Source organism: Bos taurus, chromosome 5, assembly GCF_002263795.3.
Source record: "Bos taurus isolate L1 Dominette 01449 registration number 42190680 breed Hereford chromosome 5, ARS-UCD2.0, whole genome shotgun sequence".
NCBI classification, from domain to species: Eukaryota; Metazoa; Chordata; class Mammalia; order Artiodactyla; family Bovidae; genus Bos; species Bos taurus.
Window position 1 is genome coordinate 103,003,726 of NC_037332.1, and position 14,931 is coordinate 103,018,656.

The following is a 14,931-nucleotide window of genomic DNA, read 5'->3' on the forward strand; positions in this document are numbered from 1 at the left end:
CATCTGCCACTTTCTGCAGCTCAGACACCAATGAGCTTCTGAATCTTCAACATCTCCTTATATGAGCAACACGGTCCTTTGACCTCCTTCTTCCGTGGTCCTGAGAGCCAGGCCCCATAATCAGGGCTGGCGTAGAAAACTATGAGTACCTTTCTTTCCTCTGATCACCCTGGCCAATCCCCAAGGACTGAGATTTCACAGAGTCAGGTTGTGGAAACGATTGGCCCTCGGGGAATAACTCTAGTGGAATCAAACACTGATCTTCCCAGTACTGACCTCAGGCTGGAAGCAGAGTACTACAAGAAGGCTTGAAATACAAGAATATTTATTGGGCCAGCAGAAAATGAGGACAAGGATTTCAGGAATTCACAGGTGATCATGGAGAGGGTGAGGTGGAAACCATTAAGTTGAGGGGATGAGTCTGCTGGTCTTTCTTCTCTTCTCAGAATGATCTGGAGACTGGGTCCTGGAGAAGGTGTATTTATGCTCAGTTGTGTCCTACTCTTTGTGACCCCTGGGATGTAACCCGCCAGGCTCCTCCGTCCATAGGCTTTCCCAAACAAGAATACTAGAGTGGGTTGCCATTTCCTTCTCGAGGGGTTCCTCTAGACCCAAGGATCAAATCCATGTCTCCTGTGTCTCCTGCATTGACAGGGGGGTTCTTTATTGCTGAACCACCTGGGAAGCCCTATAAGGGATTTTCACACATGCTAAATCCCTTTCCCTTTATTGCATTTCATTTTATATGAAATACCCCTTTCACCTAGTCAACAAATGATGCTTCAGGAGAGAAAGAGATTGCTGTTACAGGAAACAAAGAGAAAGTAGTAGTCATCATTCAACCCTAACCCTCCAAAATAGGAGTGGGGCTCTATAGAAGAAAATATATAGCTTAGAAAGATTAACATTTTCTAAACTTCACGATTTCTGCCTTTGGAAAGGGAAAGTTTGGTTTGATAGGATTCAGAACCCACCTGTATTATTAGCCATAACTAAAGAAGATGCAAAATATTATTTAAGGGAACTGCCCCCAGAGAGAATGATAAATAGAAAGTATTCTGCTGCACTCTGGCTGCAGGCAAGGGGCAAAGAAGATGCTAACAAAGCAGAAAAGAGAAGTCCATTCATTCTGAGTTCAAGAGGAAAGTTGGCGGCAAGAACGGAATTCCAGGTGGACTGAGGGCACAGAGCCAAGCAGGAGGGACTGATGTCCAGTGTGGCCATTGCTGCCTTGTTGTGTCCCACTGATCAGAGAAGCCCCCAGATGCTCTCCAGAAAGTAGCCCAGGGATGCATATAGAGACAGAGAAGAGCAGTAAGGATGCAAGACAGAGCTCCCCCATCGAAAGTCAAGGTCACTAACAAACTGCCCTCATTCCTCATACTCCCTCAGGCTCAAGATTCCCATGATACACCTTCTGGTCCACACAAACCCACCGTGAGGCCCCCTCACGCTGACTCTCATCATTTCAGCACAAACTTGGGAAGGACCCACCTGTGACACACACGCCCCAGAGTCCCCACCAGAGCTCAGAGATGGCGTCACACCCTTCCCCACCCACACCTGAAGGTCTTAATGAAGCCAACACGGAGGGAAGCTGTGGACCAGTCCACAGACTTGTCACATCCCCCACTGGAAGGACCCCTCATCCCGGTCAGCAGACACAGTTTCTCTGTCCTAACATACCCATCCTTCCTACTTGAGACTCAGGTAAATGAAAAGGGAGAAAAGTCAATTGAACACATGCTTTTCTCCCTCTAAATATGTTAATATTAACCTGTTATTTTATAACACTTGTCCTGTGTTCCTCTGACTTCCAAGCCCCCATCTGTACATGAACCCCATCTCCTTCTGGATGCTTAACACAGTAGTGATAATAACCGATTATAAATGTCAGAACCAGAATATAAACTCAGGTGCTAGGGTAGGAACAGGATCTGCTCAGTCACTAGAGTCGATGCTCTTCTCCCCCTGGGACCCAGAGTCACCATTCCTTACCCAGTTATGGACTCTGCAGCATCACCGGAAACCACCAGACAAACACCTAGAACACAGGACGTGCTTCCTAGAGTCCAGTCATTCCTCCCACAGGATGACACAGGGATGCATTTAGTGAACCAGGTACACGTAGTCTCACCTCAGGATTGAGATCTCGTAGGTAACATACTGTTAGGGACTCCATACCCCATTATAAGGATGGAGTGGGCTGGAAGGAGGGGTTAACCCAGGCCTGGCAGGCTGGGCCCAGGCAGCACCCTCTACCCAGAGCTGGGGATGCAGGGTCAGCATGGACCAACTCACCCTCTGATGAAGATTCGTCTTCTCTGACACATAAGGAAATCTCAGTGTCCCATCTTATCCAAGATTTGAAGGAGGGAAGCTTTAGGGAGGACACTAACCCAGCTGTGTCCATATGAACTTCAGGGGTCAGGAGAACAGGCTCAGGAACCAGTCTGCCTGGCCTGACTCAGAGCTCAGCCACATACCATGTGTGTGACCTTGAACAGGGTCCTTACATTCTCTGTATAGTGGCTTTGTCTGTAAAAGAAGAGTTATACTTGTGTATAGATGACAGAGTTTTGGTTAGAATTAAATGAGTTGGCATTAGTAAGAGATATAACTAGTCAACAGTAGTACATCATCTTGGTGGAGAAACAATATTAGGGCCCCTCTCTCCATCCCATCCCAGGAATCCCAGGACTCTAGAACAGGAATTCAATTCTGTTACCTGGAGCCTTGACTGGAGCTGTCAGAACTCTCCCAGGAACCACATGCTGTGACAGTGATTGGGGCCAGAGTTGTGAGTCTTCCACACATTGCCCTTTCTCTCTGTGCCCCAGACAGAGGTTCTACTGCTCATGAACCTCGACCTTACCAACTGTGAACCTCATGAATTAAGTTGTTTACTTGCTAATTTTACTTTATAAATGGACTTGGTAAATGTTCTGTGTCTAATTCACCTCCTTATCCCCAATGCCTGCTAAGAGACACCTAAATGGTGTCTCTTGTATACCTGAATGAATGGATGTCAGCCAGATATTTTGCACAAATCATTTCAATCAAAATAAATCTTTTGAGATATAATTTAACTTGATGTGAGGACTTAACAGCACAATGCAAGTTGTGTCAATTGTTGTAATGATATTTCAATATGATTAAATGATATAAGCTATGTATGGTTCACTTCTACACTTTTCTGCAATGAATGCAGTCAATTGCAATACCAGAAACAAGGCTGGCCCCATTCCAAGAGCAGTGCTGAGAGAGCCAGTTCTAAACAAAAATGCTGCATCTTTGTATATCCGAAGATAAAGAAGACAGACCTCAGCACACTGACAGGTGAACACCATGAAGCCTCCTGGTCTGGTCTTAATCAGATATGGCCATGTGGTCCAGATGTTTATATACTTATCTTTTGGCATATTTTCAATTCAAACCACACATAACTGTAACAGGAAGAAATTCTGTTATAAAAAAAGTTAGTTTAACAGCTTCTATATTGAATTACAAGTGCAGAAGTAAAGAGCAGGAAGAATCCTGTTCTTTAACTTAGACTGCTTATTTCATCTTATGGATTGTAAAGCAATACAATATGTACCATTATTATACCCAAATCACTATGAAAATATGGAGGTTTCAGAGGTTAAGTAATCTCTTTGCTGGGAAAATTAATAATTAAATATCCTTGGTAGAGGGACATTTTCAGGACCAATCAGAGTGACTAATATACAAAATATTTTTGGATTAAAAAATAATTATACAACTTTAAAAGGGAACAATTAATTGATTTGTTACACCAAAGTTTTGGAGACCCACCTCACCATCTGTGTTCCTTGTATGGATGAGACCAAGGTTGGTAAAGGCTTCTTTACTAAAGACCACTTCATCACAAGGGCATGTGATGAGCTTGGGCATGAGCTGGCTGAGGTCCAGATCATCATCTCTCTTCAGCCCTTTACAGTCTATAACCAGCAACATCTAAGAGAGAGTGTGGCACTGAATTGGCCTCATTCATTCCGCCATAGTGCAGCTTCAGATACCCAGAGCCCAGAGCAATCAAAGCTACTAAATCAAAGACAAGCAGATTCTAAATGGAGAGCATGCAGACCAAGGACCCTTCCCCTCTGCTGTTGGGAAGTAAGAAACCCTCCCATCCCAGACATCATCTAGGGGAAGAGAGAAAAGAAGATGTGAAATGTCATGTATGAAACGAGATGCCAGTCCAGGTTCAATGCACGATGCTGGATGCTTGGGGCTGGTGCACTGGGACGACCCAGAGGGATGGTGTGGTGAGGAGGAGGGAGGAGGGTTCAGGATGGGGAACACATGTATACTAATTAAGAAAAAAAATAAATAAATAAATAAATAAATTTGTTATTTTTAACTTTAAAAAAAAAAAAAGAAGAAGATGTCTCCTTAAATACAGGAAAACCAGTCTCAGCAGGGAGCTTCAATTAGAGTTGACAAGACAGTTATTACCATAAACCCGAGCTAACTAGGGGGACAAATTTTAAATGGGAGAGTCTGTGTTAACTTTGTGGAACATTCAATCCATGCAAACACCACTTGCTACTGCACAAGATGAAATCAGTTATAAAAATAGTGAATATTACATTTATGCATATTTGAATCCTAGAGGACACATTTTCAAGCCCACTACAGAAAGAAAATACGTATATCTTTCCCTGTTTTTAGATGCACAGAGTTGTCACCTCCATGAACTCTTTCTAATTCTTGCAGCTCAAAATTACTGCTGTGTCTCTTCAATCTGTAAAAACTTTCTTATTGTCTCTAAAGCGGGGGCTTCTTGAGAGCAAGTATTGTGTCTTGTTCTTCAATGTGTCTATAAGGTCAAGTAAAGGCACATAGAAGGAGTATAACAAACATTGGATAAGAAATGAACGCATGAAGAAATGTGGAAAATCACTATGCAGTTAGTGATACTGAGTGGGGAAGGGAGGTGGGGGCAAAATCTGACTAATCCCACTCGGCACAGACTGAGGTGGAGTAAGGAGTCAGAGACACACCAGCCAAAGGATCCAAATAGAAAATGCCTTCAAGCCCACTCCAGAGGGTCAGATCATGTTCAATCTCTGCACAAAGCTGTACCTCAGAAGCTTCTCCAAGGTGAGAAAAAACTGACAGGACTGCTGTCAAGAGTTCTACTGAAGGATGTGGATAGACAGTAATACTTGTCAAATAGCTGTATTTCTACTCCCCGGTGACTCATTCTGGCCAATGAAACATGGGTGGTGTCACCTGTGTCACTTCTGAGTGGAGGCATGAAAAGCCCAAATGTGACTCTCTAGTCTGTCTCTTTTTCCTGCCCCAGAAGCTGCATGTTCCAGATGGTGCATGTGCAAGAGCCTCACTGACCACAAACATCTGTAGGTTGTGATGAGTGTGCATGTGTGTGTATATGAGTGTGTGTGTATGTGTGCATTTGTATCTGTGTGTGTGTGTGTGTGTGTGTGAGATTTGGGGGTCACTTTATCCAGCAGCAGAGCAGAGTCTCTTCTGATGGATACAAAGGAGAAAGAAGACTTGAAAAGAAGACAGAATCTGTCACATGAAGCAGGTACTTTCCTGGATCTCCCCATCCTTCTGTGTCTTCATCCCAAGCTGCTCCCTCAGGTCTCACCTTGTTTCCTCTGTTGGGCTTGGTTGTTTCTCAGTCACCATTTCTGATTGACCAACAACTAGATCTAAGTCCAGTTTAAGAGCACCCACCCCTGGTACATCTCCTGTTCCCTTTACATCACTCTGTGCTGACAGTCAGGCTCAGTTTCCCGAATTTGTCTCTTAGCATCTTGACCTTCATCCTTAAACAGCTCCCCTTTCCTCTGAGTTAGTCAGTTCATCATCTTTGATCCTGTTTTTACCTTCCACCAATCCTGTACTAATGAAAAGGCAACATGTACTTTCTAAGCCCCCTAAGTCTTTTCTTGATTTCCTGAACAAATTTGATTCCTGGATTTAGTGCTCCATGCACTTAATAATGGAGAAGGCAATGGCACCCCACTCCAGTACTCTTGCCTGGAAAATCTCATGGACGGAGGAGCCTGGTAGGCTTCAGTCCATGGGGTCACTAAGAGTGGGACACAACTGAGTGACTTCACTTTCACTTCTCACTTTCATGCATTGGAGAAGGAAATGGCAACCAACTCCAGTGCTCTTGCCTGGAGAGTCCCATGGACGGAGGAGCCTGGTAGGCTGCAGTCCATGGGGTCGCTAAGAGTGGGACACGACTGAGTGACTTCACTTTCACTTTTCACTTTCATGCGTTGGAAAAGGAAATGGCAACCCACTTCAGTGTTCTTGCCTGGAGAATCCCAGGGACGGGGGAGCCTGGTGAGCTGCCGTCTATGGGGTCGCACAGAGTCGGACACGACTGAAGCGACTTAGCAGCAGCAGCACTTAATAAACTACTTCACCTTTGGTTAAGAAGTGATCTTGCTGAATATTTTTTTCCTCATCTCAAGAAAATGGCTGTTTCAAAACCTATATCCTTGTGAGCACAGCCCTAGGGCTTCCCTCATGGGACTTGGAAGGGGCTGGTGTAAGGAGAGGCTATGAAAGTGAAGCTTCAATAGCTTCATAATTAATCCACCTCTGCTCAAAGTTGATGTAATGACCAACTCCAGAGCTATTGAGCTCCTGTGGGTGGTCATTCTTAAGCCTCTTAAACCCAAGATTAGTGCCACTGGGATGGCCCTCATAGTTTAAAGCCTGTGTGGTTGCTCAGACTTGAACTCTATGAAACTGATGCTCTATTGCACATGGAGCTTTGGTGCAGCTGAGTCCAAGCTGCAGACCAGGATAAGAATACCGGAAACACAGCAAAACGTGCTTCTCCTTTAACATCTGCAAGTCTGGAACAGATCCTCTTTTCCTTATCATCGAATCTTTCCACATCTGGGCATGCTTTCCAAGGCTCCTACAGGCTGCAGGCATCTGCTGAGGCCCTGCCAAGGCCCAGGATTGGAGTGAAGCCTGTTCCTGTGTATAAGCTCTGTATTTCTACTCTCTATAAGTTAATAGATGCTCAGTTCAGTACAGTTCAGTTCAGTCTCTCAGTAGTGTCCAACTCTTTGCGACCCCATGAATCACAGCACACCAGGCCTCCCTGTCCATCACCCACTCCCAGACTTCACTCAAACTCATGTCCATCGAGTCAGTGATGCCATCCAGCCATCTCATCCTCTGTTGTTCCCTTCTCCTCCTGCCCACCCAATTCGTCCCAGCATTAGGGTCTTTTCCAATGAGTTAGCTCTTTGCATCAGGCGGCCAAATTATTGGAGTTTCAGCTTCAACATCAGTCCTTCCAATGAACACCAAGGACTGATCTCCTTTAGAATGGACTGGTTGGATCTCCTTGCAGGCCAAGGGACTCTCAAGAGTCTTCTCCAACACCACAGTTCAAAAGCATCAATTCTTCGGCACTCAGCTTTCTTCACAGTCCAACTCTCACATCCATACATGACCACTGGAAAAACCATAGCCTTGACTAATAGATGCTCAGCTAATGTTTATTGAATGACTGAATGGTACTATTCTAGACTTTTAAAAGAAAGTGTCTTAAACATAAAGAACTAGTTTTGAGGACATTATTTAGCTAATTGATACTTTTTTTTTTTTAAGTCAAATGCTTTCAGCAATTAACAGGGCAAAATTTGATTTTTTTTTAATTTAATTTAATTTTTTAACTTTACAATATTGTACTGGTTTTGCCATATATCAAAATGAATCCGCCACAGGTATACATGTGTTCCCCATCCTGAACCCTCCTCCCTCCTCCCTCCCTATACCATCCCTCTGGGTCGTCCCAGTGCACCAGCCCCAAGCATCCAGTATCGCGCATCGAACCTGGACTGGCGACTCGTTTCATATATGATATTATACATGTTTCAATACCATTCTCCCAAATCATCCCACCCTTTCCCTCTCCCACAGAGTCCAAAAGACTGTTCTATACATCAGTGTCTCTTTTGCTGTCTCGTATACAGGGTTACTGTTACCATCTTTCTAAATTCCATATATGTTCGTTAGTATACTGTATTGGTGTTTTTCTTTCTGGCTTACTTCACTCTGTATAATAGGCTCCAGTTTCATCCACCTCATTAGAACTGATTCAAATGTATTCTTTTTAATGGCTGAGTAATACTCCATTGTGTATATGTACCACAGCTTTCTTATATATTCATCTGCTGATGGACATCTAGGTTGCTTCCATGTCCTGGCTATTATAAACAGTGCTGCGATGAACATTGAGGTACATGTGTCTCTTTCAATTCTGGTTTCCTCAGTGTGTATGCCCAGCAGTGGGATTGCTGGATCATAAGGCAGTTCTAGTTCCAGTTTTTTAAGGAATCTCCACACTGTTCTCCATAGTGGCTGTACTAGTTTGCATTCCCACCAACAGTGTAAGAGGGTTCCCTTTTCTCCACACCCTCTCCAGCAGTTATTACTTGTAGACTTTTGGACCACAGCCATTCTGACTGGTGAGAAATGATACTGCATTGTGGTTTTGATTTACATTTCTCTGATAATGAGTGATGTTGAGCATCTTTTCATGTGTTTGTTAGCCATCTGTATGTCTTCTTTGGAGAAATGTCTGTTTAGTTCTTTGGCCCATTTTTTGATTGGGTCATTCATTTTTCTGGAATTGAGCTGTAGGAGTTGCTTGTATATTTTTGAGATTAGTTGTTTGTCAGTTGCTTCATTTGCTATTATTTTCTCCCATTCTGAAAGTTGTCTTTTCACCTTGCTTATAATTTCCTTTGTTGTGCAGAAGCTTTTAAGTTTAATTAGGTCCCATTTGTTTATTTTTGCCTTTATTTCCAATATTCTAGGAGGTGGATCATAGAGGATCCTGCTGTGATATATGTCGGAGAATGTTTTGCCTATGTTCTCCTCTAGGAGTTTTATAGTTTCTGGTCTAACGTTTAGATCTTTAATCCATTTTGAGTTTATTTTTGTGTATGGTGTTAGAAAGTGTTCTAGTTTCATTCTTTTACAGGCGGTTGACCAATTTTCCCAGCACCACTTGTTAAAGAGATTGTCTTTAATCCATTGTATATTCTTGCCTCCTTTGTCAAAGATAAGGTGTCCATATGTGCGTAGATTTATCTCTGGGCTTTCTATTTTGTTCCATTGATCTATATTTCTGTCTTTGTGCCAGTACCATACTGTCTTGATAACTGTGGCTTTCTAGTAGAGCTTGAAGTCAGGAACGTTGATTCCTCCAGTTCTATTCTTTCTCAAGATAGTTTTGGCTATTTGAGGTTTTTTGTATTTCCATACAAATTGTGAAATTATTTGCTCTAGCTCTGTGAAGAATGCCATTGGTAGCTTGATAGGGATTGCATTGAATCTATAGATTGCTTTGGGTAGTATACTCATTTTCACTATATTGATTCTTCCAATCTATGAACGTGGTATATTTCTCCATCTATTAGTGTCCTCTTTGATTTCTTTCACCAGTGTTTTATAGTTTTCTACATATAGGTCTTTAGTTTCTTTAGGTAAACATATTCCTAAGTATTTTATTCTTTTCCTTGCAATGGTGAATGGAATTGTTTCCTTAATTTCTCTTTCTGTTTTCTCATTATTAGTGTATAGGAATGCAAGGGATTTCTGTGTGTTGATTTTACATCCTGCAACTTTACTATATTCATTGATTAGCTCTAGTAATTTTCCGGTGGAGTCTATAGAGTTTTCTATGTAGAGGATCATGTCATCTGCAAATAGTGAGAGTTTTACTTCTTCTTTTCCGATTTGGATTCCTTTTATTTCTTTTTCTGCCCTGATTGCTGTGGCCAAAACTTCCAAAACTATGTTGAATAGTAATGGTGAAAGTGGGCACCCTTGTCTTGTTCCTGACTTTAGAGGAAATGCTTTCAATTTTTCACCATTGAGGATAATGTTTGCTGTGGGTTTATCATATATAGCTTTTACTATGTTGAGGTATGTTCCTTCTATTCCTGCTTTCTGGAGAGTTTTTATCACAAATGGATGTTGAATTTTGTCAAAGGCTTTCTCGGCATCTATTGAGATAATCATATGGTTTTTATTTGTCAATTTGTTAATGTGGTGTATTACATTGATTGATTTGTGGATATTGAAGAATCCTTGCATCCCTGGGATAAAGCCCACTTGGTCATGGTGTATGATCTTTTTAATGTGTTGTTTTTCTGATTGCTAGAATTTTGTTAACGATTTTTGCATCTATGTTCATCAGTGATATTGGTCTGTAGTTTTCTTTTTTTGTGGGATCTTTGTCAGGTTTTGGTATTAGGGTGATGGTGGCATCATAGAATGAGTTTGGAAGGTTACCTTCCTCTGCAATTTTCTGGAAGAGCTTGAGCAGGATAGGTGTTCACTCTTCTCTAAATTTTTGGTAGAATTCAGCTGTGAAGCTGCCTGGACCTGGGCTTTTGTTTGCTGGAAGATTTTTGATCACAGTTTCAATTTCCGTGCTTGTGATGGGTCTGTTAAGATTTTCTATTTCTTCCTGGTCGAGTTTTGGAAAGTTGTACTTTTCTAAGAATTTGTCCATTTCTTCCACGTTGTCCATTTTATTGGCATATAATTGTTGATAGTAGTCTCTTATGATCCTTTGTATTTCTGTGTTTTCTGTTGTGATCTCTCCATTTTCATTTTTAATTTTATTGATTTGATTTTTCTCCCTTTGTTTCTTGATGAGTTTGGCTAATGGTTTGTCAATTTTATTTATCCTTTCAAAGAACCAGCTTTTGGCTTTGTTGAGTTTTGCTATGGTCTCTTTTGTTTCTTTTGCATTTATTTCTGCCCTAATTTTTAAGATTTATTTCCTTATACTGACCCTGTGGTTCTCCATTTCTTCCTTTTCTAGTTGCTTTAGGTGTAGGGTTAGGTTATTTATTTGAGTTTTTTCTTGTTTCTTGACGTATGCCTATATTGCTATGAACTTTCCCCTTAGGACTGCTTTTAAAGTGTCCCATAGGTTTTGGGTTGTCGTGTTTTCATTTTCATTCATTTCTACGCAAATTTTGATTTCTTTTTTGATTTCTTCTGTGATTTGTTGGTTATTCAGCAGCGTGTTGTTCAGCCTCCATATGTTGGAATTTTTAATAGTTTTTCTCCTGTAATTGAGATCTAATCTTACTGCATTGTGGTCAGAAAAGATGCTTGGAATGATTTCAATTTTTTTGAATTTACCAAGGCTAGATTTATGGCCCAGGATGTGATCTATCCTGGAGAAAGTTCCATGTGTGCTTGAGAAAAAGGTGAAATTCATTGTTTTGGGATGACATATCCTATAGATATCAATTAGGTCTAACTGGTCTATTGTATCATTTAAAGTTTGTGTTTCCTTGTTAATTTTCTGTTTAGTTGATCTATCCATAGGTGTGAGTGGGGTATTAAAGTCTGCCACTATTATTGTGTTATTGTTAATTTCTCCTTTCATACTTGTTAGCATTTGTCTTACATATTGCGGCGCTCCCGTGTTGGGTGCATATATATTTATAATTGTTATATCTTCTTCTTGGATTGATCCTTTGATCATTATGTAGTGACCATCTTTGTCTCTTTTCACAGCCTTTGTTTTAAAGTCTATTTTATCTGATATAAGTATTGCTACTCCTGCTTTCTTTTGGTCCCTATGTGCATGGAAAATCTTTTTCCAGCCCTTCACTTTCAGTCTGTATGTGTCCCCTGTTTTGAGGTGGGTCTCTTGTAGACAACATATGTAGGGGTCTTGTTTTTTATCAATTCAGCCAGTCTTTGTCTTTTGGTTGGGGCATTCAACCCATTTATGTTTAAGGTAATTACTGATAAGTATGATCCCGTTGCCATTTATTTTATTGTTTTGGGTTCGATTTTATACACCATTTTTGTGTTTCCTGTCTAGAGAATATCCTCTAATATTTGTTGGAGAGCTGGCTTGGTGGTGCTGAATTCTCTCAGCTTTTGCTTGTCTGAAAAGCTTTTGATTTCTCCTTCATATTTGAATGAGATCCTTGCTGGGTACAATAATCTAGGCTGTAGGTTATTTTCTTTCATCACTTTAAGTATGTCTTGCCATTCCCTCCTGGCTTGAAGAGTTTCTATTGAAAGATCAGCTGTTATCCTTATGGGAATTCCCTTGTGTGTTATTTGTTGTTTTTCCCTTGCTGCTTTTAATACTTGTTCTTTGTGTTTGATCTTTGTTAAATTGATTAATATGTGTCTTGGGGTGTTTCGCCTTGGGTTTATCCTGTTTGGGACTCTCTGGGTTTCTTGGACTTGGCTGATTATTTCCTTCCCCATTTTAGGGAAATTTTCAACTATTATCTCTTCAAGTATTTTCTCATGGTCTTTCTTTTTGTCTTCTTCTGGGACCCCTTTAATTCGAATGTTGTAGTGTTTAATATTGTCCTGGAGGTCTCTGAGATTGTCCTCATTTCTTTTAATTCGTTTTTCTTTTATCCTCTCTGATTCATTTATTTCTACCATTCTATCTTTTACCTCACTTAACCTATCTTCTGCCTCTGTTATTCTACTATTTGTTGCCTCCAGAGTGTTTTTAATTTCATTTATTGCATTATTCATTATATATTGACTCTCTTTTATTTCTTCTAGGCCCTTGTTAAACCTTTCTTGCATCTTCTCAATCTTTGTCTCCAGGCTACTTATCTGTGATTCCATTTTGATTTCAAGATTTTGGATCAATTTCACTATCATTATTTGGAATTCTTTATCAGGTAGATTCCCTATCTCTTCCTCTTTTGTTTGGTTTGGTGGGCATTTATCCTGTTCCTTTATCTGCTGGGTATTCCTCTGTCTCTTCATCTTATTTAAATTGCTGAGTTTGGGGTGTCCTTTCTGTATTCTGGCAGTTTGTGGAGTTCTCTTTATTGTGACATTTCCTCACTCTGTGTGGGTTTGTACAGGTGGCTTATCAAGGTTTCTTGGTTAGGGAAGCTTGTGTCGGTGTTCTGGTGGGCGGAGCTGTATTTCTTCTCTCTGGAGTGCAATGAAATGTCCAGTAATGAGTTATGGGATGTCTATGGTTTGGGGGTGACTTTGGGCTGCCTGTATCTTGGAGCTCAGGGCTGTGTTCCTTGTTGCTGGAGAACTTGTTTGGTATGTCTTGCCCTGGAACTTGTTGGCCCTTGTGTGGTGCTTGGTTTCAGTGTAGGTATGGAGGCATTTGATGAGCTCCTGTCAATTAATGTTCCTTGGAGTCAGGAGCTCCCTGGAGTCAGGGTTTGGACTTAAGCCTCCTGCTTCCAGTTATCGGTCTTATTTTTACAGTAGTTTCAGAGCTTCTCCTTCTATACAGCACCATTGATAAAACATCTACGTTAAAGATGAAAAGTTTCTCTACCGTTAGCGTCACCCAGAGAGGTTTGCAGCATTATATGGAGAAGAGAAGAGGGAGGGGGGAGTTAGAGGTGACCTGAATGAGATGAGGTGGAATCAATAGAGGAGAGAGTGGGCTATCCAGTAATCTCTTCCTTATGTGCACTCCACAACTGGACCACTCAGAGTTGTTCATGGAGTTATACAGAGAAGAGAAGAAGGAGGAAGGTGACAGAGGTGGCCAGGCGGATATAAGGGGGGAATGAAAAGGAGGGAGACAGATCCAGCCAGTAATCAGTTTCCTTCGTGTTCTCCACCGTCTGGAACACACAGAAATTCACAGAGTTGGGTAGAGTAGAGAGGGGTTAGGGAGGAGACACAGGCGACCTGGTGGAGAAAAAGGAGAGTCCAAAGGGAGAGAGAGCAGTTAAGCCAGTAATCTCGCTCCCTAGTGAAAAATGGGTACTGAAGATTGGGTTCTTAAAGGTACCAAATTGGTAACAAATACATAAAAGCAAAAATTAAAAATCTAGAGTAGAGTTTGTAATTTCAAAAATACAATGTTAAAGAAAAGAAGAAGGAAAGAAAGAGAGAAAAAACGAACAAACAAAAACAAACAAGGTCGTGAAAATTATAAAGAAAATATAGGTACAAAATTGACAGCTAATACCTAAAAAGCAAAGTTAAAAATCTAGAGTAGAGTTTGGAATTTCAAAAATACAATGTTAAAAAAAGAAGAAGAAAAAGAAAGAGAGAGAGAAAAAAAAATACAAGAACAAAGTCGCATAAATTATAAGGAAAATACAGGTACAAAATTGATAACAAATACCAAAAAGCATAAATTAAAAATCTAGAGTAGAGTTTGGAATTTCAGATATACAATGTTATTTAAAAGAAGAAGAGAAAGAAACAGAGAAAAAGAAAAAGAAAAAAGAAAAAAGGGTCACAGAAATTATAAAAAAAAAAAAACTATAGGTACAAAATTTATAACAAATACCAAACAGCTAAAATTAAAAATCCAGAGTAGAGTTTGGAATTTCAAAAGTACAATGTGAAAGAAAAGAAGGAAAAAAAAAAACAAGGTCAAAAAATTATAAAAATATATATATATGAAGTTTGCTTTAAAAAAAAAATAGGGACTTTTTTTTTGCAAAGTAATCGGTTATAAAAGTGAAAATTAAAGGAATAATAGAGGACTTAAAATTTTTTTAATTAAAAAAATAAAATAAAATAAAAAGAAAGAAAGAATGATCGTAAAAATAGTAAAAATATATCTAGGACTTTCTCCCGTTTTGTTGTGAGTATTGCAGGTTCAGTTCATTTTTGGCTAGTTCCTTGGTCTGACATATTTCTCAAGATCTATAGGCCCCTTCCTATGTAGCTGGCACTAACCACAGGGTTTTAATCTATTGCCTGTAGCTTCCAAGTTGGTTCCCTCTCTTATAGCTTCTTCTGTTTGCTGTTCTCTTCAGTGTCTGGTTTCCGCCCTGACACAAAGGGGACGGTGGAGGACACTTTTTTTTTTAATTTTAGGCTCACTTGTTCAGTCGCGCTGAGGGGAGGTAGGGAGGGATGCTGCAAACAAATAACACTGGCATGTGCTCG